The sequence below is a fragment of the Colias eurytheme genome, chromosome 29 (assembly GCF_061535395.1).
Source record: "Colias eurytheme isolate Ceu_HAF_F1 chromosome 29, ilColEury1 Martin Lab GWU primary, whole genome shotgun sequence".
In the NCBI taxonomy this organism is placed as follows: domain Eukaryota; kingdom Metazoa; phylum Arthropoda; class Insecta; order Lepidoptera; family Pieridae; genus Colias; species Colias eurytheme.
This window is the reverse complement of record NC_143008.1, coordinates 4,502,401-4,525,681: the sequence shown is the minus strand read 5'-3', so window position 1 is coordinate 4,525,681 and position 23,281 is coordinate 4,502,401. Positions and strand designations below refer to the sequence as shown.

Here is a 23,281-nt window from a genome sequence, read left to right as displayed (position 1 = left end):
TCTTGGAGCTGTAGTAAACAAATATAATAATAAATAAATAAATATTTTATACTAAATATTTCAGGACAATTTTCACACACGGCACGATGCTTTCGCTTGTGTTATGGAAACCAGATGGCTGATAAACATACATAATATGTAAATAATTTTAAATAAATACTTATATAGATAATTAACACCCAGACAGAGCATGTTCATTACACAAATATTTGCCCCGGGTGGGAATCGAACCCACGACCTCTGGCTTGGAAGGCAAGGCCACTACCAACCAAACCAAACGGTCAGTCAACAGTCAAAATGTATTGGTTTATCTAGCACAGAGGCTGAATATGTATCAATCTCAGAAACATGTTAAGAGGCAGTTTACTTAAGGAATTTTCAGAATGAAATTACCCAAAAATTGAAAAAATGAAATTACTATTACTGTATTCAATGATAGTATGAGTGCTCAGAAATTGTTATCTAACCCAGTTTTTCATAATAAAACGAAGCATATAGATGTCAGATATCATTATTGTAGAGAAATGATAAAGAAAACATTGTAAGTATTGAATATATGTACATCACAATAAATAAATTATTTATTCTGATGTACAATCTTCTTCTTATATATAAAAATGAATCGCAAAATGTGTTGGTAAGCGCATAACTCGAGAACGGCTGAACCGATTTCGATAATTCTTTTTTTATTATATTCCTTGAAGTACGAGGGTGGTTTTTATGTAGAGAAAACGTAAATATGTACCACGGGCGAAGCCGGGGCAGATCGCTAGTTATTATATAATATTATATGACATAAATAATAAATAGCCATATGCCAGCAGATTTTCTCACAAAGAGCTTAGGCCCTATTTAACATTACAAACATTTAAATACTCTAGGACCTAGGTATTGTTGAAATATGAATTACTTTTGTTTTGTTTGTAATTTTATATATTTTGAGTGGGAGTGTTGAAAGTATCAAAATATAGAAATGGTACAAGTAACGCCATCTAGTGACAGTTATGTCAAAATGTATTACTGTGGTCTATTGTGTCTGTGATGTGTTTGAATAAATTAGTCGTTCTTTGTCACTGAAACTGATTGCGTTTTATTTGAGGGTCAAACCGGGTAATTATGAATAGGGGAATTGGAAACTACTCTACTGTCACCTTTAATACCTATTCAAAACAACTTTAAATAATATTTCATTTTATAGACCCGATACTGGTTTTTCAAACTTCATTATATCAAGGTTACTTAATATTTGTACTCACTATGATCTCATCTTAATTCTTTGTTGCTGATTATCAGGTGAATAAGAGAGCGTTCAAGTATTACCGCAATTTTTGTAGATTTTTGACCCCCCCCTCCCCCTTGTAACGCACCATAACGTTTTTCTGTACTCCCCCTCCCACTCTCTAAACGTTACGTAACATTCAAGTGACCATTTTTAAACTAAAGTCGCAGAAAAGTATGTTACAGATTTTATCCTGGTATAGTTATAATAAGGGATGGCGATTCTTTACGAAAAAGATCGATTTTTAAATCGATTCGAATCGTAGTCTAATGAATCGATTCACGAAAAAATCGAGGCCTACAAAATCGATTCTTAAAAAATCGATCTTTTTTTCAAGTTTGCATTTACAATGTAAATTTGTATCAATTTTACTAAAAACAAGATTAATATTGCAATTAACGATATCTTATCAATAAAATCAGGGAATTCAAAAATAACAATTATTTTTATTACCGTATCAAACTATAAGGTCAACTATAAAAAAAATAAGTATTTATTTAAACTGAATGTTTTTATTGATTGCAAAAAAGTAAAAAATAAGGTAAGAGTTAAAAATTATAACTGGGAACTATAGTTCCCAATGCTCAATATCAAAACTTTTTAAAAACAACAGTCTGTCAAGCCTTTTGGGATCCAAGCGGTTACGCTCATCACTTGCGATGTTTCCTGTTTCCAGCAATTGAAAACAGGCGCTCACAAGGAACGGATGATCCAACGATACTCATATACATCATGGCGATTGGGTGAACGTGATGATAAATGGAACTCTTTTGTTCTTGCCAGTAAAGTACAGGATCATACTTCATACGACTACAAACGTAACTTTTTTATTAAAGAGAGGCGAGTAAAGGATACTAAACATACAGCCATCTCGCGAGTTTATGAGTAGTTAACTATTTAACCGGCAGCACTCTTATAATTCAGGCACATTCAACTAAATGCAAATAATTGTATGGTTTATACCAAAACAGAAAAAATCGAATGTCGATTTTCAAGGGTGATATTATATCGATTCAGTGAATCGACACAGTACTTCATATCGATTTAAAAAATCGATATTTTCTGCTCGAAAAGTCGATTCTACGATTAATCGATCTCAGATCGCCATCCCTAGTTATAATTGTCTTTACAGTAATAAATAGTAATAAAACAAGAGGTTTTTAATCCGCAACACCTGCGTATTTTGTTTATTTTTTATAAATTTTTGGCTTTGCACACAATTGTTTTCATCCTTCATTCTCCTGTTTTCGCTTTTTTTACTAATAAACTCTTAAAATAAAATAACATTTTTATTTTAATCTTTGACAATGCAATTATAAATGGAAACCGAACTGACTGAAATTAAACATTTTACTCGAAATAAAATTGTATTTTTAACAAAATTCAAAAATAATCAACTATTAACCAAGTATCTAAGTAGGTCTATAAAAAGAATTCGATTGAAATTACTGCTCCTCTGTCCATGGGTTTGCTAGCCACTCAGATTCTTTCATCACTGGCATCTGGAGTGCAGACGAAGACGGTTCTGGAATTGTTAAGCCACTTGCATCAACTTCGTCTTCGTCAAGCCAGTCAGCCTCCTCAGACGATGTTTCATGACGACGCACAATGCAGAGAAGCTCATTCGCCCTTCTAGCAGCAAGGCGCTGTGGCCTGTGGCCGTACTCTAGTTTCACAATGGTCTGGGACAGACATTTTAGCAGTAAACTTACCTGTGTAAAATAATTGTTGTTGCAAGCATTGTTGCGTTCTTCTTCGTGGCCTTCACCTTCAACCCTCGTATAACATAATTTATATGTTTTATAAGCTTCTCTTTATTAAAGTGAAACTTTTATTACATCGTCTCTTCACTTTTTGGTCTGTGTAGCGCATGTCGCGTGTATCGCGGCTGCCGAGTAGGTATACCTACTCGGCAGCCGACCGTCACGCGACATGCGCTACACAAAGCAGTGTTCGGAACCGTTCGAACAGTTTCACTTTTACCGTGGTTTCATAAAACCACACAACATTTTTTTTTTAGTTTTTCTTTAGCCGTTTTCCAAATGGCGTTGGCATTTTTTGACACACTTGCGCTGGCAAGTCAGTATGAGAGCCTTTATAGGCCAAGAAGAATGAAGCTGATGATACAAATCTCCCTCTTTTGAGGACATTACAGTATGAACACTATGAACTCAATTTAATAACACCGACTATAGCAATTTGCTTCTGCATAAACACTAAGGGCGGCTTGCGCAACATTTGGTCTAAACAGAATTTAGTTAAATGCGTTTATCTTGCTAAATATGTTTAGCCTAAATACAATTAAAAAGGCCATGTCCGTTTGGATGGTAATTTAACTAATCGTAGTTAGGGAGTCGGTAAACTGTAAAGCAGTTTCTTGCATTCCTTTTTACGTTTTCGTGCGTTGTACACTTGACTTAGAGCAAAATGGTTGCATTTCTTAAAAAAAAAATCGTGAAATGGACCGACGAGCTTTCAACTGTCACATGAAGTCAAGTGTCAAGTCACACAAAGTTTGTTGTGATTTGTGAAGTGTTCTCGTGCTATTTCTCGTGGTATTTTTTATTGATATTATTGTTTTAGTTTTGAGTTCAGTGATAATTACCATGGCAAACAAAAGTGTTTCTTCTAGGGCCCGGGGGCCTAATTTTACAAAAGAAGAACAGATATTGCTGATTGCAGCGATGGAACCATGCACCCATATTATTGAGTGCATAAAGACCTACCAAATCAAACAGGTTGAAAAGCAAAATGCATGGGTCAAAATCGCTATGTTTTTAATGCCAACACAAAAGGTGATTCAAGAAGTGCCGCAAAACTTTTAAGTTGTTATAGAAACATTAAAAGCAAATTGAAAAAAAAAGCATTCAGAATCAAAAATGTTAAGGTTAGTAAAATGATGAATTTATTTTTCTGGACACAGATTACCATACCCTTGTATATGTGTGTCTTTTATTAACCGTAGTACCGCTGGTATTTGCTATTTATAACACAGATGTCTATTTATGTTACAGATCCTGATCAAAAACAGGCTTTTCTAAGTGCCTTAGAGGAAAATGGCAAAGACTGTGAAGCAATGGCCTCCACAATAAATAGGCCTATTGAGGTCTGCCAGGAAAGCTTTGTCAGTTTGCAAGTAGAATTGAAAAAAGAAGAAGCCAAGTATAAGAATGAATCAAAAGGTTGTGATGGGAACAGGTACATATAAAATATCATAGTAGTGTTGTGTTTTTTCATTTATGGGTGTTTTGTAAGCTGCCTATCAATACTGATGAAAATCATAAGTTCATGACATTAATTCTTTCGGAAAGTGAGATTCACATTCTCATCCAAAAGAGTTTATCGTCCAATTGTAAACAAGTTAAACTTATTATGAGGCCCTCCTCCTTCAGATGATGACAACCCACTTAATGCAGTGAGAAAGTTTAGAGCCACAAATGGATGGACTTTATAGTATGTATGATGGAGATGCCACGCTCATGAAGCATTTCAAGAGAGTCTTCCTGAAGCACAACAAATTGCACCCATTGAAGAAGATTATTTAAAAAGTCTTGAAAACATAACTACATTTGTGGTTGATTGTAATACTGGTAGGTAACTAAATAGTACACAAAAATACTTTTTGATGCTTTTAAAACCAATCATGTAACAAAATGTACATTTATTAAATACCTATATTATATTCATATATTTATTTTTAGTTATTACTGAGAATGATGGTTGTTCTACTCCAAGCACACCATTGCAATATGAGATAAATTTAGTAAGATGGAGGTAATAAAAAAAGAAAGGAACTGTGCTGACAAACGGGTAATTAATTATCACCATAATTTATAATTATATATATTTATAGCAGTTTTTTAATTATATGTTTAGTTTTAGATTTATCTGACAATGACCATGGACCTTCTACGAGTGGCATTAATACCACACCATTATCACAATCTCAAGTCAGAGAAAATTTAAGCAGGATAGACATTTTAAGACAAAGGAAGGCAACTGCTCTCTTTAAAAAAGGTACCTAAATTATTATTTCAAGTCATTCAGTTTCATATCTTTTTGCGAATTCACAATTTGCTTATTATAGTAATACTAGTGGTCCGCCCCGGCTTCGCCCGTGGTACATATTTCACAATAAAAGGTAGCCTATGTCCTTTCTCGGGTATCAAAATATCTCCATACCAAATTTCATGCAAATTGGTTCAGTAGTTTAGGCGTGATTGAGTAACAGACAGACAGACAAGAGTTACTTTCGCATTTATAATATTAGTATGGATTATATTAAACTACTTTTCTTTATTCCAGAAAATAATACTACTGAAGAACTAGCAACTAAGAAAAGTAAGACAGCAAATGAGAGCTTCAAAATATTGTCAGAAGAGAAGTTGGAGCTGGTTAGACTACAAAAACTATCATTGGAAATGCAAATAGAACATAAACAAAAAATATATGAAATAGAGTTAGATAATTTAATGAAAAAAAAAAGGAATTTGATGAACAAATGTATAAAAAAGAACTTTTACTTAAGGATTTAGAAATAAAAAAGAAACAATCAGAGCTATAATATTTTTGTTTTTATTTTTTTTTACAATGATGCAAAATGTCCCTCTATTAATAGTCTTCGTTGCAAATTAGCACTTCCTCTTCCATACCGTTCTGGTGCAACATCATCATCCCTAACTTCCACAATAACAGGAAACACTTGTTCTTCAGGGGGTATGTTTTTTTTCGTAATATAACTAAATTATGAAGTACAGCTACCTACTACTCCAAATTGTGTAAAATTTAGAAAGGAAATAAACTATTTTTAAACTATTTTAACTATTTTTTTAAACAGCTGTTGCTATGATTATACCAGGTACTCTATGAAGATGAATACTTATGCCCCTGGATAATATATGGAATCTCCTCTTCCATATACCAAATGCTCAACCACATTCCTCGTCTTTATTTGTGACTCTTGGTAAAGTGTCTCTCCTCGTGTATTCACATTATTTTCTGACAGAGGTGTCATCATAAAGCTAGTTAGGGCATGGCCACTGTCACCTAGCAACAATTTATCATAATATTTGCCTTGCAAAAAATTGCGTTTTAATGCACAGTTATCCCAAATGTTGGAATCATGTGCTGATCCATGCCACCTTGCCATAACGTCTAAAAACATAAGCTTTGCAGCAGCTACACATTGGGTGTTTATTGAAAAATATCCTTTCCTATTTCTATATATTTCAGCGTTATCACCACCTGGAGATAATATTCTCACATGAGTGCAATCTAATGCACCAATTACTCTAGGGAACTTTGCAATTCTATAAAAATCATACACTGTTTTATTTTGCTCTTCTGTTGTGCTTGGAAATTTTAGTAATTTTAGTAACACGATGCACTATTCTACAAGCTGTGCTTTCATGTACACCAATCATGTCACCACAAGTTATTATTGAAGAATGAAGAGTATGTCGTCCGAATACATTCCAAATAAGTCTGCTGTCTCAAACAACTCCCTCGGTCTGTTGATATATTCTATAATCTCCTCATCGTCGTCAGAATACTATTCCCACAAATCCATCTTACAAACTTCCTAACGAACTCTTAAATCATTCTGTGTTCTTGTCAAATTCAAATTTCTTTATTTGCAGAATGTAGATTTACAAAGATGTTAGGTAGGTACATATTACATAGGCTCTTAATTGAGCATGCAAATATATTATAAATTACAATAAACAATTTTATATTACACAACACTAGATCCCATTAACATTATATATATTAAAATTATAGCAGCTATTATAAATTTTTACAAACAAATATTTCTGTCGAATATTCGGTTCGGAAATTAGTTTTTTTTTTAATATTATTATAATAAATAAAGATACAAAAGTCAATACAATATTTAAGCCTAAGGGCGTATTCAGAAAGAAAGCTTGAAACTTATAAGCGCTTATCGGCGCTTGTCATGTTCATATATTTTCCTGTCAGTGCTGTCAACCCGCGCAGGAAAATATATGAACATGACAAGCGCCGATAAGCGCTTATAAGTTTCAAGCTTTCTCTCTGAATACTCCCTAAGCCAAGTCCTCGTTCATCTTACATGTCAGAAATTCATTCACCGTATAAAAGCATTTTTGTTTCAGAAATGAAGTTGTCACTTGAGTATTATTTATTTTAGGATGAAAAGCAGTGGACAATATCAGAACTTCCTTAGTGTCTTGCCACACTGTGAATGCTACATCCTTTTTGGTCCTCCACTTGAAGTTCCCTTTAGCTAACTTCAAGCTTTTTGTATTTTTTTCATAGTTGGTAAATCGGATCGATTTCTTCTGACCGTTCCAGTAGCAAATAATCCATTCTCATGTAAATACTGAAGCAAAGCAGTATCAGTGAAGAAATTGTCGAATGTGACATGTTTTTCAAATTCTTCTTCCATTAGTTTTCCTGTCAGATTCTGTCAATCACCAATCATGTCACCACAAGTTATTAGCTGACTTCCTGTCGCATAAAATCTCAGCGTACATAAAAGCTGGTTCATAGGAGTGATTGATTTGATCCTGCAAAACAAACAAAAATAACTAATTAGCTACCTAGAAAATTCATTTTAATAATAAGTACATTTGAGGAGTGACGGAACAAAAAATGATAATTCTACAATGTCTAATTTTTTACAAACTTGTTTGTCTTTGTAAAATTAAAAAAAATCGAGTGCTAATAAATAATGATGGGAAAAACTTAGTTTACATGTTTTTTATTTTTTTCCATATTATGTAGTTATTCTTATTAAAAAAATGGAAATATCATGTTCTGATCCGACCCGATAAATATAACATTTGTATAACATTTGATTTGAAATATCATGTTTTGAAAAAGTCGGGTCCGAAAATAACATTTTATGTTCTGGATTTTTATATTTATTTAAGTTATAAAAATGTGACAAATACCGATATTAATAATGATTATTACAAAAAATTAAATTCTAATTTCTTCTGTGTCCATCTCGGTGCAAATACATGCTTCATCATCACCAATTTCTTCATTTTCTTCTCTGTTTCTGGAGCCGCTTAATATTTCCCTGTACCATTCTAATGCTGACAAGTTCTCCCAATCTGTTTTATTGTGGTTTTATTAATAGGTTGGTCACATCAGTTTTCTTTGCAGCACTCAGTCCTCGTGGTTCCTTAATTTGATTTAATTTTCTTGGGTGACTTTTGCCCCTTTTCAGCAGTGATATAAACTGTTCATTAGACTCAAATCTATAATTTGGAAAAGCTTTCACTACACAGTTCAGTTGTCTGCCATGAGAAGATTTGCGCTTCTTGAATATTATTTTTTTCATGGATTGTATGTATACCAGTCACTTTTTTATAATGATTTTCCAAACTTTTTACATCATACAGATTCCAGTCTTAATCAAGCTCGAATACTCTGCTATGTTTAGAAAATATTTCAAAATATTCTTGCCTCGTAATTATCACTGGTATTTTTCTTACATCTTTCTCAATCCTTCCAATTAAACGATCAGCTGGTAAAAAACTATGCCCTCGTACTAGGAAGTAAAGTTTTATTTCCTTAACATGTGTGGGGGACTTATTTTGAAGCCAAAATAGTAGCATATGCAACACATGGCTGTTTTTATTTTGCCCACCACAGCCATCACAAAAAAGTCTTATTAATTTCACATTAGCTGGTATTGTTTTAGTATTCAAAAAGCAGTATAATGCAGATCCAATTGACACAGCACCCTTGCCAGATTCTGTTTCATCCCAATTATACAGGCACGAATTATTTTGCTGTGATAAGTCCATGACACACAAGTTATACAGGCTAATCTGACGGGAATAAAAAGCCTCTTGAATTGGTGTCCGGGGTAGAGGAAACACGATAGAAACGGTAACTGGACATCAAAGAGTCTTTTTTCTTTTTTAATTCTGTACTTATTATATATTTTTTGTATTATTTAGTAATTTTTTGTATAACTGTGTCAAAAACTATTTTTTGTTCTAAATTTAAAAGTGGAACATCCTCTGTTATTCTCTGCTCTAGAGCGACAGGTCATCCCAAATTCTGACAAATCTTTCCCAGTAATATTTATAACGTGATTTTCTACAAAAGTTAAAGCCTCATTGTAAATTATATCAGTCAGATTTTGTTCTTGAACTCTGTGTATAATATCATCCGCCATATCATTTTTAAACTTATCCCACAATTGTTGACAGTCCACATGTTGCTACTAATATAGCAAAAAGCTCTCGCACTTTGGGAGCAGATTTGCACTGTGCGGCCTCTTCTTCATTCTTATAATATTCATTTCTGTACTAATTCGCCTCCAGGCATCATGATGCTTGTTTTTTTCTTTATAATGCGGATTTTTTTAATCCCACAGTATATTTTCATTGTGGTAATGCTCTAAAAAGAGCATTTCAGTTTCATTATTCCAAACGTTTACGCGCGACCCCATAGTGTGCGCGCATCGACTGCAAACGTCCGTACACCTTTGTAGTCCGTAGTAAACTAGCACAGGGTCGTGAATGTGGATGTGGACACGTGAACGCCGCGCGAAGGAGGCACGAACCCTTTGTCGTGGGATAAAATACCGACTTTGATCGGAGAACAGGCGTGAACGCCCGTGAACCCCGCGAAAACTCAGGTTCACGCCTATTCACGGAGCTTCACGGCACTAATCTGGAGCCGCCATTAAAGCGGGCAAACGAGCAGGCGGGTCACCTGATGGAAAGTGATGCCCGCCGCCGATAAGCATTCGCGATGTTAGGATCACCGCGAATGTGTTTTGCGAATGTGTGTGTAAGGCCGGCCTTTGAGATATAAATATGCCCTTTTCTTGAAGGTTTCCGTCAAATCCATTTGGGAACACAGAAGATGGTAAATCATTCCACAAGGTCGTTGTTCTCGGTAAAAAATACTGAGAAAAGCGGACTGTGGTAGACCGCCATACATCCAGGTGGTGAGGGTGGAATTTTAGTTTTCTATATATTATTTACATTCGGTATGGCACTTGGCAGGTACTTACTTTCGTTTTCACAGATAAATCAGTAAGTCTTTTGGGCGTTATAATAAGGGGCTCCAACTCGTCACACAAATTACGTACGAGGTCCATCGTTAATCTATACCTTCTTCTGAATTCAGTAGGTATCATCTAAATCAAAAGGATCGGTTTCTATCCTCCGTTTAAGCCGATCTTGTTTTAAAGTTTTTCTAGTTCCAGTATCCTTTTCCAAGAACTCAAAAATTTTATATTCATTTGCCATCTAGAAATAAATTATAATCTAGAAATAAAATTATTTTCTTGTTTATAAAAACACATTAACCATAATATAGATTTTAATTTCAATATGTTTTTAAATATGTTTCACTTTTTAAATGAATTTCTATAATATTAGATTATTCTATAAAGAAAAACTGTTTATGCAAACAGCCTTGCAAAAATTTCAGCTAACTTTACAAAGTTTATTTTTCAAAAGATATTTTTTTTTCTGGGTCGGCATCCTCAATAATTTTACCCTTGATAGGCACATATATTTCATTTTACTTAATTTTTTGGAAAGCTGAAATACGAAAAAGAAAAAATATTAGCTAAGTTAAAAAAGTCCTTGTAAGGCCCAGTGTAAAAAATACCTTGGTAGTCTTACGCCCCATTGTCATCAGGACTCATGTTGATGTAATTTCACTTATTTCGATGACATTTTAATGATTGTGAAATAAAAAATTGCGTATGGCACCTATTTAACAACGAAAAAAACGTCTTGCAATAACAAATTTATGTCTGATGGATCTATCTAAAGGCAAAAGATTAAAAATTACGCGTTAATAAATGACTTTAAATTACGGATATTTTCCTGTGAGCACTAATAAACGCAACCACTACCGCCAGCCAGACAGCGCGGACTCTAACCGAAATAGCAAGAGAAACAGTATATCAAAAACCCAACTATACTAAAATGACTTTTTTGAAAACGTTAATAGCTCCCGTACCATATAGACCACTCGTTGATGGCCGTGAAGTCGACATATTATTTCTGCCTCTTCCTCTGCGACCTCTTGATGTACGCACGCGAGGTTGGCCGCGAATATCTCGGTTAGGATTTTGTAGTATAATTAGTCGAAATTGTCAGCTGTGATGGTACATGTAGTTCATCTGATTCATCAGACATTTCTGACTCAGATTCACTACTTGTATGAGATTCAATTGGATTGTACGCTGGATCATCTTCATCGCACGTCAATGTCCGAGGCCTCTAAGCATCTTATAATATCTTGTCTGAAAATAAATATTACACATATGTCACACACACAGGATAACATACCCATCTGATGGTTAAAACATTTTTAATACCAGTCCTGTAGTTTGAGTTTATCCATTATGGCTCCTCTTCACGATCGGCCATGATCGACACTCGTTGATCGTCTATAATCGGCAAGGTAATCGCCACCATCATCGTGCAAGCATCCACACGATCCTCGGTGATCATTAATCAAGCGGCAAGCATTCAAGATGGACATGGAGGTTATAGCTGCAATTACCATTAATTTAATTTCCGTATACAATCATTTTATCAATGTAGTTGAACGAAAAGTTGCGAAAAAAAAATGGAAGAAGAGAAGATGGTGGTGTTTGAGCATTCATCGTAATAGAACAAAGTAAATATACCTATACAACTTAATAGGTGATCCTACTGCCAAGTTCTTACTTTAAATATCTATTTCAGACATTCAATGGATAATCAGCTCTCTGAGCTATTGGCGGAACCTTCAGGGAATTTGAAAACTTTCTTCGCATGTCGCTAAGCGATTTCAATTATTTAGTTGAAAAAATATCCCCATTAGTTGCAAAACAAGACACTACTTGGAGGGATTCTATACCAGTTAAAATCCGTCTTGCAATAACTTTGAGATTTTTTGCTACTGGGGATAGTTATAGAAGCTTGCATTATACATTTAAAGTTTCAAGCCAAATTATATCTCCAATAATTCCTGAAGTATGCCAAGCACTGACCAAAATATTGAAGAGTATTGTTAAGGTAAGTAAAACATAGATTAGATTTATCATTCGTTTATTTTAAATTACTCAAACTCTTTGTTTACATTAGCATCCAAAAATGCTCTATATAAAATATCCTGCGGTTGAGCATTTTGTGTAGACATATTTCGATTGTCTGGAGGTGAAGGGACAACCGAATAAACATGTTGAGACATGTTTTGCTGATTCTGTATCCGTTGGGGAGATTCATGTGAAGGTGAAGTGTACATGTTCGCCGACGAGCAGGGCCGATGTATGGCATATTCTGGGATAAACGAATAATTACTAGTATTGCTTTGGACAGATGATGGATTGGTATCCATCAGCTGTTCAGAATACAATTTGTGTGAAGTAGAAGGGCGATTAGTGCTTATAATAATTTGTGATGGTGAACTAACATAACGATGCCTAGTCAATGAGCGCTTTTTCTTTATTATTAAACCATCTATTTCATGTCTAAGTTCTAGTCTGTCGATGTCGCGAAATTCTCTCAGCGCTTTGGCCAGAAGCATACCATAGAGATCACAATCGTCCTCTTCAACTTTCCCACCTCTATTCCTTTTGACTGTTAATACGTCATTAAGGGTAGATCGCGCCGATTTTATTTTCATTGGTTTCTGCGAGTTCAGGCAGTTTTGTACTGCGCCGTTTTTGAACTGGGATAGACACCTCTAGATACTTGATTCTTGCCCCTGTGTTGACTGCTGCATGTCCGGGATTTCATCAGCACCTTCTTCTATCTAGAAAACAATAAAACATAGCATTAAAATACTTATTCTATTTTTTTTGTTATAGTTACCAAGTACTACACAAGAATGGCTTGACAAGGCAAACAAATTCAGATTCCCTCACTGCTTAGTTCTTGGCCTATAAAGGCTCTCATACTGACTTGCCAGCGCAACTGTGTCAAAAAAATGCCAACGCAATTTGGAAAACGGCTAAAGAAAAACTAAAATATAAAGAGAAGTTTATAGAACATATCGCGGCCGTAGAAGCGAAATCGAACAACTAGCATTTTTTCCAAAATCTACTTTATTGCATTATATTAAAGTTTAAATTTGGCATTACTTGTTGAAGCGTAACTTAGTTAAACCAGTTGCTAGAACCTACCTATTAAGAACTTACCGCCAGAGAAACAACGATCTTCAAGAAGAGGGTTTGGGTTTTTCAAGGACAATAAACTTATGAAAGTTTGTAAAAACTTTTTTACTACTACATTATGTATTTCAAATGGTCCGAATGGTCCGATTGAAACGGAATCAAAAATATCAATGAAAATGGATCGTTCCAGGGTAATTTCGAGGCGAAACAAAACCTGCAAATAAGACTCCAGAAGACCAAGTTAAAGAAGTAAAAGAACACATCGAAAGTTTTCCAAGAAAGGATTCTCATTACTGTAGAAAACAAACAACAACCTCTACCTATTTCAGAAACGAAAAAAAGGATTTGATAAACTTGTGCAAAAAAAATATAATACCAGTTGAGACATGGTATGAAAGCTTGCCATCAAGCAGTCAGTCAGTATTAGCTCCGATTCAGAATAAGTTGAGAATCTCAAGACTAATTATTAATGCTGTTGTTTTGTATAGTTCATTTTGTTTTTTACTGGTTTAACTTAAACATTATAGAATTATATTTAAAAATGATTATTTTTAATAAATGTTCTGAATTTTAACATAGCTTGACCTATATACGATGTCCGAGTACTTGAACAGTCCCATTCTTAGGTATTGGTCATGTGTTTGAATGTGAATTTTAATAGTTTTTTTTAAATGAAACAGTTAAGTGTTCCTAAAATATTCAAAATTGTAATTGTAATTATATAAATATGGATTTTGGTATCTGAAATAAAGATCTATTTATTATTATTTATTTATATTTATATGTTTCTATGTAACTGAATCCTTAAGACTCGAGTTTTACCCATTTATAGCAGTTCGATTTAAACAAATACTAAGATTGTTAAATATCATTAATTTATCTAGCTTATAAGTTTATGTTACTTATTTTTAATTAAAACAAAATACATTGAATTATTACACTATCAAATGTTTTTGAAGTGAAACTTCTTTATCGGGGTTGGAAAAAACAGTTTCCAGTTTTTTAGTTTAGTGTAACATTTTTTCGTTACGCGTGACATTTTTCCGTTACGCGCTATCTTTTTCTTATCCCTACCACGCGTGATTCGACGTATTTCTGTAAAGTTGCATATAGTAAATTATTTTTTGAAAAATAAGGTCATAAAGAAGTTTCACTTCTTACGTGTGTAGAGTAGTACACGCACACATTTTTTTTATTAAATGTATTTTCTTAGTCAAAAGTCATTCATATACAAAGATTTATTCATTTTTTTTACTTTAGATTATCCGAAAAAATAGACAAATGTTTTTCATATATTTTATTTGCAGAAGAATAATTGAACAATGTTAATTATCATTTCGATTTAAAACTGATTGTCTTTAAAGCTGGGTTCAGACTGTTGGGGCGCTATGTGTCGTGACGCGTAGTGTTCATACTGGTGTGTCGTGGTGTGTTGCAATATGGCACAATTTTACATCATAAATAAATTGTGAGTTGTGCGGTGTATACGTGTAAAATGTTTTTCTTGGAATCATCTGATACTGACAGTGATTTTGACGAAGATATACAACAAGATAGGAAATTTGAATGAGCCGTCTGCTACACTTACCCGTGAGTTGTGCGGTGTATACGTGTAAAATGTTTTTCTTGGAATCATCTGATACTGACAGTGATTTTGACGAAGATATACAACAAGATAGGAAATTTGAATGAGCCGTCTGCTACACTTACCCCTCTAGGCTGGTGCGTCCATGGGAAAACTTCTATTCCTAGGGGGCCGTATGGGGCCCGGAACTACTTACCATCCAGCGCCGAAACCAACTTGCATATTTCTGTTGCTGCTGATGCGGGCTGCGCTGGCGAAGATACATACCTGCTGAGGGAGATTCATGATTAGGTTCGACGGTCTTTTATTTTAGATTCCTTAGGTGTGATGACTAAGCCGCGTCAGCACGCGGACGAGGTTCGCGCGGTCGCCCTACTCGAGCAATCAGCTGAGCTGGTGGACGGCCGGTGGCACGTGAGCCTTCCATGGCGCAGCGACATCACCAACTTACCTGACTCCTACGCTGGAGCTCTCGTGAGATTTAAAGGTATTGAGAAGAAAATGAGTAAAGATTTGGGTTTCGCGGTAAGGTATAGGGAAAGGGTAAATCATTTATTAAATAATTGTTATGCAAAAGAATTAACAGGTGTCATTCAGCCGTCCCCGAGGTCATGGTATTTGTCTCACTTCGGGGTTGACAACCCTAATAAGAAAAAACTTCGTTTGGTATTCGATGCTGCATGTAAGGTAAATGGTAATTGTTTAAATGATTATTTATTATCAGGACCGGATCTATTGTCATCACTATTTGGTATTAACAAAGATTTCTCATATATGCCACCGTCACTGTTGCGACCATACGCACCTACGTCAATCGTGAATCAACTAATGCAAGTAAAACTATGGAGTGTTCTTGTTCATAGTTATAGAAAGTAGAACCTGCGTTTATAGGACAAATTATGTTAACGTGTTTGCCATCTAATGCTCCAATACAATTTGGAAAATGCCAAAAATTGTTTAAAGTTATTTGCAATATCTTTCCACATTTGTTCAGAAGGTGTAGGCATTACAATAGGTGCCATATTTTTCCAAATGGCTTCACACACTTCGTGTACTATAACTCTCACAGTAGAAAATTCCATTCGATAGTTAAAGGCCAATGATCGAAAAGTGTTTCCAGTAGCTAAAAATCTGAAAAGAAATAAACAATTATTATTATTTGTTACAATAAATAAAAGCAAGGATGACTGGGCAAAACTAAGGAATGCTTTCGCCAGCGCTTTGAAGCGACGAAGGAATAAGAAAAGTGGGCAGGCTGCGGCGGCGTTAGTGCCCTGGAAATATGAAGAGAACATGAGTTTTCTTCTTCCTTATATGGAATGTAGGAGCACAAAAACAAATGTGACAACTACACCAGAATCACCACCCACAGAAGAGTCTCCCGACGAAAGTTGTACTTAGAGAAACAACAGACCGATAAAGTCCTGCAAACTCCGATTAACATTACATCCTACAAAGTCATTCCGCCACAACAAACTATTTCCCCAACCCAACCGTCGTCAACTTATCAACAATACGAACAACCTCTTCAGTCATACAATCAATCTTCTACCGTTTACTATCCAATCGCATCAACATCTACAACCTTGCTATCCACATCGTCATCTCACACATCACCACAACAAATGAGTTCATTGGCTGATGAAAATCTTGCTTCCTATTATAGTACAGTTGATTATAGTGACTGTGATTAATAAATAATTATTTATATTTTTAATTGTTAAAGTTAATCTTGTGTCTCGTAATAAAAAAAAATTATGTCATTTTAGAGAAAAATACATACCTCAAACACACAGCAAGTCTTTCTTTTGTTCCTATAGGACAGCGAAATTGCGTATGTTGTTTCTTAATATCCCTTTCAATTAAAGAGTGTACTTGCTCGAACTGAATTTTAGTTAATCTGAAATATCGATGGAACCTTTCGTCATCAGTTTCTAAGTCCTGAACGAGAGTGTGAAATGCGCCTTTACTGCCTCTTACTTCATTTATAGGATGAACCCAATATCTCCGTTTCTTTTTCTTTTTTTTAAGAAGAGTTGCGATGATAAGAAATTGTATATCTTCGTCAAAATCACTGTCAGTATCAGATGATTCCAAGAAAAACATTTTACACGTATACACCGCACAACTCACAAATTATTAATGATGTAAAATTGTGCCATATTGCAACACCACGACACACCACACCAGTATGAACACTACGCGTCACGACACATTGCGCACCAACACATCACGACACAACAATCTGAACCCAGCTTAATATGAACCTAGCTTAACGCACACGGACAAAAAAGCGGTACCGAGGTACAAGTTGCCATAATGAAAATTTTCTGAGCTTCACCGCCCATTGGATATCTCCAGATTTGAAACGGGAACATGGCGTTTTGGCAATGAAGCCGTTTTCAGGATCTCACACCGAAGAGAACATAGCAAACGAGCTTAACATTATTGCTGCACGGTGGAATATTCCGTTCAATAAAATACATATTAGGGTGGAGCGCATTGAGATAATATTAATATGGAAACGACACCGCCTACATCACTTATGTTCCACTCAACATACGCCATGTGGCGTATGTTGAGCGGTTTTTTTAAATGGTTTTAATGTGAAACGCATCAAATATGCCTTCGTGTGTGTTACGATATTGCACAAATAATACGGAAAAATGCAAAGGAATAACTTTCATCGGTAAGTACCTAACTAGATAATAATTTTTAAAACTTAGTAAGAGCAAAAAAATGGCGCACAGATTTTGTTCGTGGTGTCTCCTCCATACGTAGTAATATTATCTCAATGGTGGAGCGTAATTTTTTTTTTGGAATTTCGAAATGGAACTATTGCCAAAAGTTGTCTGATATGATTACATTTAAAACTGTATATTTAAATTTCTTGATATATTTATGGAAATACTGCCCCAAGTCCTCTGATATTTTGAGAAAATACACATTTTAGACAATATTTAGATGTTTGATGGAGATTAATAAAACAGTAAATTTTCAATAAAAATTACTTTTATTAGCTTAGAAACTATCCGTATTATCATAATTATAAAAACATAGAACTAAATTATGGAAAATTATAACTGGTGTTTCGACAAAAAAAAAATTGCAAAAAATAAAAAAATCAATGTGTAATCTTTTTTTGTTTCAAAAACAGGCATAATTTTACGTGATAGAAGGCGGGTTCGTATGAATCCATCCCTTCTTATTGGACCACACACTGCAGCAGAGGCTTCTGTTACTATTTTAACACACCTCTCTGTAGCTTGGGTGTGACAAGTGTACTTTTTTAGAAGAGGTATTATAAAATGATAAATTTTTTCAGGCGTCTCGATGCACTCGAGTATTATGCTTGTGCTTATGTTTTTTAAAATTGGAGGCTCCGTGACGACCACATCATTCCAAATGACGGTGTCAATGTAGTCAACAGCATTGAAATTTAATTGAGGAACCTTAAATTCTCTCACGCCCCTAACTGCTGAATCACGTGCCTTAAGGATTTTACGCAGTGCCAAAACTCTTATATTTTTTCTTTCGTCAGCCAGCATAGCCAACAAAATATTCTCTGTATGACCAAAGAAACCATTTCGTTGTATGACTGGATCTACTATCATTTTCAGGTGTTCGGGGAGGTACCTCGAAAGAATAATGGTTTTATGCAAATATGTATTACGTCTATTGTACACGATAGTGGGGCTAATATGGTATAGAGCATTTCATTAAAGAAACGAATCTGAAATGGCGGCGCTTATCATTCCCTCTCGCTAACACACGGGCGTACGGCATGCAAAAAAATAGGGAAAGGTAAAATCACTAAAATGTATTTCATTTTCCCTATAATAGTTTTTATCATAAATTTACAATGACAATTATGTATTTGCGATAGTAAATAATGTTTTATTGGAATTTGACAAAATATGTTCTTTGGGAAAAGTTGTTCAGTTTTATGGGCTCATTACAAGTATTATGGGGATTTTGTTGCATTCTGTGTACGTAAATATGATAATTCATATTCACACAAGTAAATTATATTAACCGACCCACGACGGCGCAAAAAAAAAACGAAATTTACTTATTAATTAATTATAAATTATTTCTAACTTAAACTACGTGCCTCCCGGTTCAATGTTGGAACCAAGAGTGCTCGTCGTCCTCGGCGGAGCAGCTACAGCGTCGCGGTGGCGATGATTGCCGCAACACTCTCTGGAAACGCAGGTGTGCGCGATGTCGCAATCGCTATCAAGTACAAGTCCTTCTTGGGTGGCCCAATGCATCCTCTAATAATTAAGGCGTGTTATATGTAGGTACATAACAAGTATCATAACAAAGAAGTTTGTCAATAAACAATTTGAAATAATTAATAAAATAATTATCCATTTACATTATTTTTATTTTCTTTTTTACTGACCCTATCATATGTCAGTGTCAGCTTTGGCCGCCATTGAAGATTCGTTTCCTAAAAGGAGTTCAAGTGGCTGAATACGATTCAGCTAGGTGTTTTATTCACTCTCTCCAGCGGGTCATTACTGAATAACTTAAAACTCAACCTGATTTAAACTGTAACTGTAACTCAATTTTATCTTTCTAATCAAGACTAGAGACAAATGGAATGAAATATTATCTCCGATGAGTATTTTTTTTCCATCTTTGTTATTGAAATATGGCAACGCGACAGTACGGACCCAGTCCTCATACGTGATACTGTCGAACCACCCAGAAGTAGTATAGTTATACCTGCAACCTTTCGGCCCATTTTGAACCCAAGATTCGTATAATTTTTTAGCTTTGTAAACGACATAACAAGGTAGTGAAGTTCCATCACCAGCAGCTACCACCATAATTGATGTAGACGCTTTACTATGGTTTAAGACTCTCTCCGGGTATTTTGCGCCTCTTTTTGTTATAACTTTTCTTCTTCCGGGATCGTCCGATAAATTTGTTTCGTCATAGTTAACAACGTTACATATTTGCAATCCTTCTAAGGATTTCTCCAATTCAATAAAATATTCTTCTATAATTTGCGGAGAAACGGAAGCTCGGCATCTTTTTATGTTTTGGCTAATTCGTAATGAAATTTGTTTCTTTTTGTTTCTTTGTAAAAACTTTTCACAAAATCTGGATTTGTGAAATCTTGTCTCGAAATATTTTCTCAGTTATGCCAGATCTATCTAAATAACCTTTAACCAATACCCTCAGGTCGTAAGTATCTAAAAGTTATCCCCACTCAGCACAATGATTAAGATTTTCGACTATGTATTCCTCGGCTTCTGCACTTAAAACTAGTTGACCTCTTGGCTTTTTCATAAACCTGGTGTTGTCTTTGTAAGACTGATTATCGATCATATTTTGCACTAATATTTCCCAGTGATAAATTTGAATTATTATATTAATGTAACCCGGCAATTTCGACTATGTTCAACCTCTATAAAGTCTGGTACAACATAAAGCACAATACCGAAAAAAATATATAAAATAGGATGGTATTTGATCTTTAATTGCTCGCGAGGACTTTTTTCCAAAGTTAGATTAAGAATAGATTTCTAGAAAAAAAATGTGCCGTGGTCATTGATTTTTCCGCAAATACTCTATTAACTTCGTAACCTGCTGACTAAGAGCTCTGAAAATTTTATGTTTAATAAATTATCAGTTACACAACAGTCCCTGACGAGGATTTTTTGTTTCACTGATTAGTATCTTTTTAAATACAAAATTTATTTCACGTAGAAATTTGTAAAGCGCGGTGATCTGCGCGGGGGACGGGCGGCAGTCGGCCGCCAGCCTTCGGACGGGCAACTTGCGATTGATTGTAGTGGATCGCTCCTCTCTGTCCACGTGATTTGACATATTATTGTTTGTAGTTTGTAAGTATTACCTATTGTTTGTAGATTACTTTTGTATTGTACTATTGTATTATCAGATCCAAGACCAGCTGCATATTACATAAAAATCGAAATGTCTATTTGGGTTGTGGCTTGGAGAAAATATGCCTATGCGGACGGAAATCATAGAAAAAGATGATAAATTCTGGCATGACGAAATGGAAGCAAAATTAACAAGATTTTATTGTGATTGTATTTTACCTCAATTAATTGATAAAGACAAACTAGAAAATTGACAATTAGAGATCCGGATTATATTCAGGAAGCCATGGAAAATAAGAACAAAAAAAGTGTAGGCAAAAGTAAAACGAAAACAACAGAAGAAAAATATACACAAATAATAGACAAAAAAGAGGGAGCGATCCCAAAAGTACTTACTCAAAACGTCGAATTGAGTGACGAAGAAGTTTACATACCACAAAGAAAACCATTAGCTGGGAGGCAATTAAACGAATTTTGAATACCTATTCATTATCATCCATGCCACCTCTGGAATTTGCTATGAAGCCACATAATATATGAAATCGCGAGAACATAATTAGTTGTTTTATAATATTACGTTCCTTTTGTATGAAACATAATTTTTTTCGCAATATCAGAGATCTTTTTAAAGTAAATTATAATGATGTTTTTGGCATGATTACACTCGCCTCTTTAAATACCAACGTTTTTGTTACACATTGTATATTCAATTATAAAGAACAGTTTAATTTATATTTTTGTATTTGTTATACCTATAATAAATAAACAATTAGATTTAATTTGATATAATAAATAAACAATTTACATTAGGTACCTACATGACTTTATTATTTTTCATTTTATCTGCCTTTGAGTTATCCTTGAGTATTCTACACATTGATCTGAAATAGAATTCATCATAGAGGGTATTGGCCTGGCAAATATTGAAACAATCTATTTAGACCATCAATACATTTCAGTCATCAATCAATATTTTTTTTTATTTCATTTTTTTGTGTGCTATAAAGAGTTTCTATCTATCTATACATACTTACAACATAAATTGTTTGGACAAAAAAATCCATACGTGTCTATTAAATTCCATTATTATGTCTGTTTTGGGTTGATGTGCTGAACTTTTCAGTATTTGAAAATGTAAAAAGAACTACTTAGTTGAAAATATCAATAATTCTTTTGTGTGACAAATCGTAACTATAAATAACACTATCTCTCAGGCTATACTGATTCACGATTACTCCGTAGTGCAACAATAAATTGATAGATGGCGTCATTGACATTGCAGTGCTTATCCTAGTACCAAGAAGCTTATATCTAATACACTGGAGATTGCGCTATGAACGTTGGCTTGTCACGGGAAGGCACGACCTTGAATGACGCCTGGTTGTTCTTTTGTCCCTTTCACACCTAACTTGGGCAAGTTGGTGTGAAAGGGACAAAAGAACAACCCAGGACCGATCCAGATTCGGAAATAGATAGTATGCGTTGAGAAGTTTCATTTGAAAGTGTGGAAGGATCTTGTTGGACGAGACACTGGTCGTATGTTGGACTCGAACTGTACAATTGCATCTGTGGCTATGGACTATTAGTATTTTTTTTGTAGTAGTATTGTAGCATATAAGTATTGTATATAAATTGCTTTGAATTATGTACGTGTGAGGCTATGTGCCATTAAATAAACGTTTTTTCTTTCTTTCTTTCTTTCTTCTTTCTTTCTATTTTCTTCATCACTTTGCTGATATTGGTACACTGGACTGGAATGCACACTCGAAGATGACCTTGGGCGCTGCATCGCAAATTTGGCTGGTGTAACATTTTGTTTCTTTTTCATATAAAATTCAAATGCTATATGTTAATGTCGGCTGAAGGCCCTCTCTTAGTGGACTGTAGTGGTGTGGGGGTTTGTAAATAATACAAACAATTATTTCTTCATACGTAGAGGGCCAGGGTGCCGAGCCGGAGCTGAGTTATTCTTCTTGCTTTTCTGAAGCGCGGGTGGAACTGGAATGCCGTAACGCAACCGGTTTTGCGTCCATATTTATACTTTCCACGTTATCCCCTCCACTCCGGCTAGCCACGCCCCTTAACCTCACTCTTTATTTCTCAAATATTTACTTTTACATAAATTTACAGTTTTATTGTTTTTATTACAATCATTATGACATATTATTTTAATATTACATCCATAACATACTCCGCCAGCGCCCCGTTTACGCCCGAAATTAATAATCAATCTTGATCCCGTTTTGCCTATCTCTGCAATCAGATCTGTGATCCGCCCTCCCAAAGATTGACTGATTTTTGAGATAGCAAACTCAATCCGGGGATCGCTTATTGGCATGATTTATGCGAAAAATATATTGATTTTTTAAATATATTGATTGATATATATATTGATATATCAATCCATTTTTCGCATAAATCATGCC

At 34.7% G+C, this 23,281-nt stretch overlaps 1 long non-coding RNA gene across 1 annotated transcript; it reads left to right on the top strand.

Annotated features, from left to right (window-relative positions):
* The first annotated feature begins 4,732 nt into the window (after positions 1 to 4,732).
* On the top strand, positions 4,733 to 6,092 carry LOC149896211 (uncharacterized). The gene is made up of 3 exons (XR_016458359.1): positions 4,733 to 4,869; positions 5,162 to 5,296; positions 5,585 to 6,092. It is a non-coding gene; the product is annotated as an uncharacterized LOC149896211 (long non-coding RNA).
* Positions 6,093 to 23,281: the final 17,189 nt, after the last annotated feature.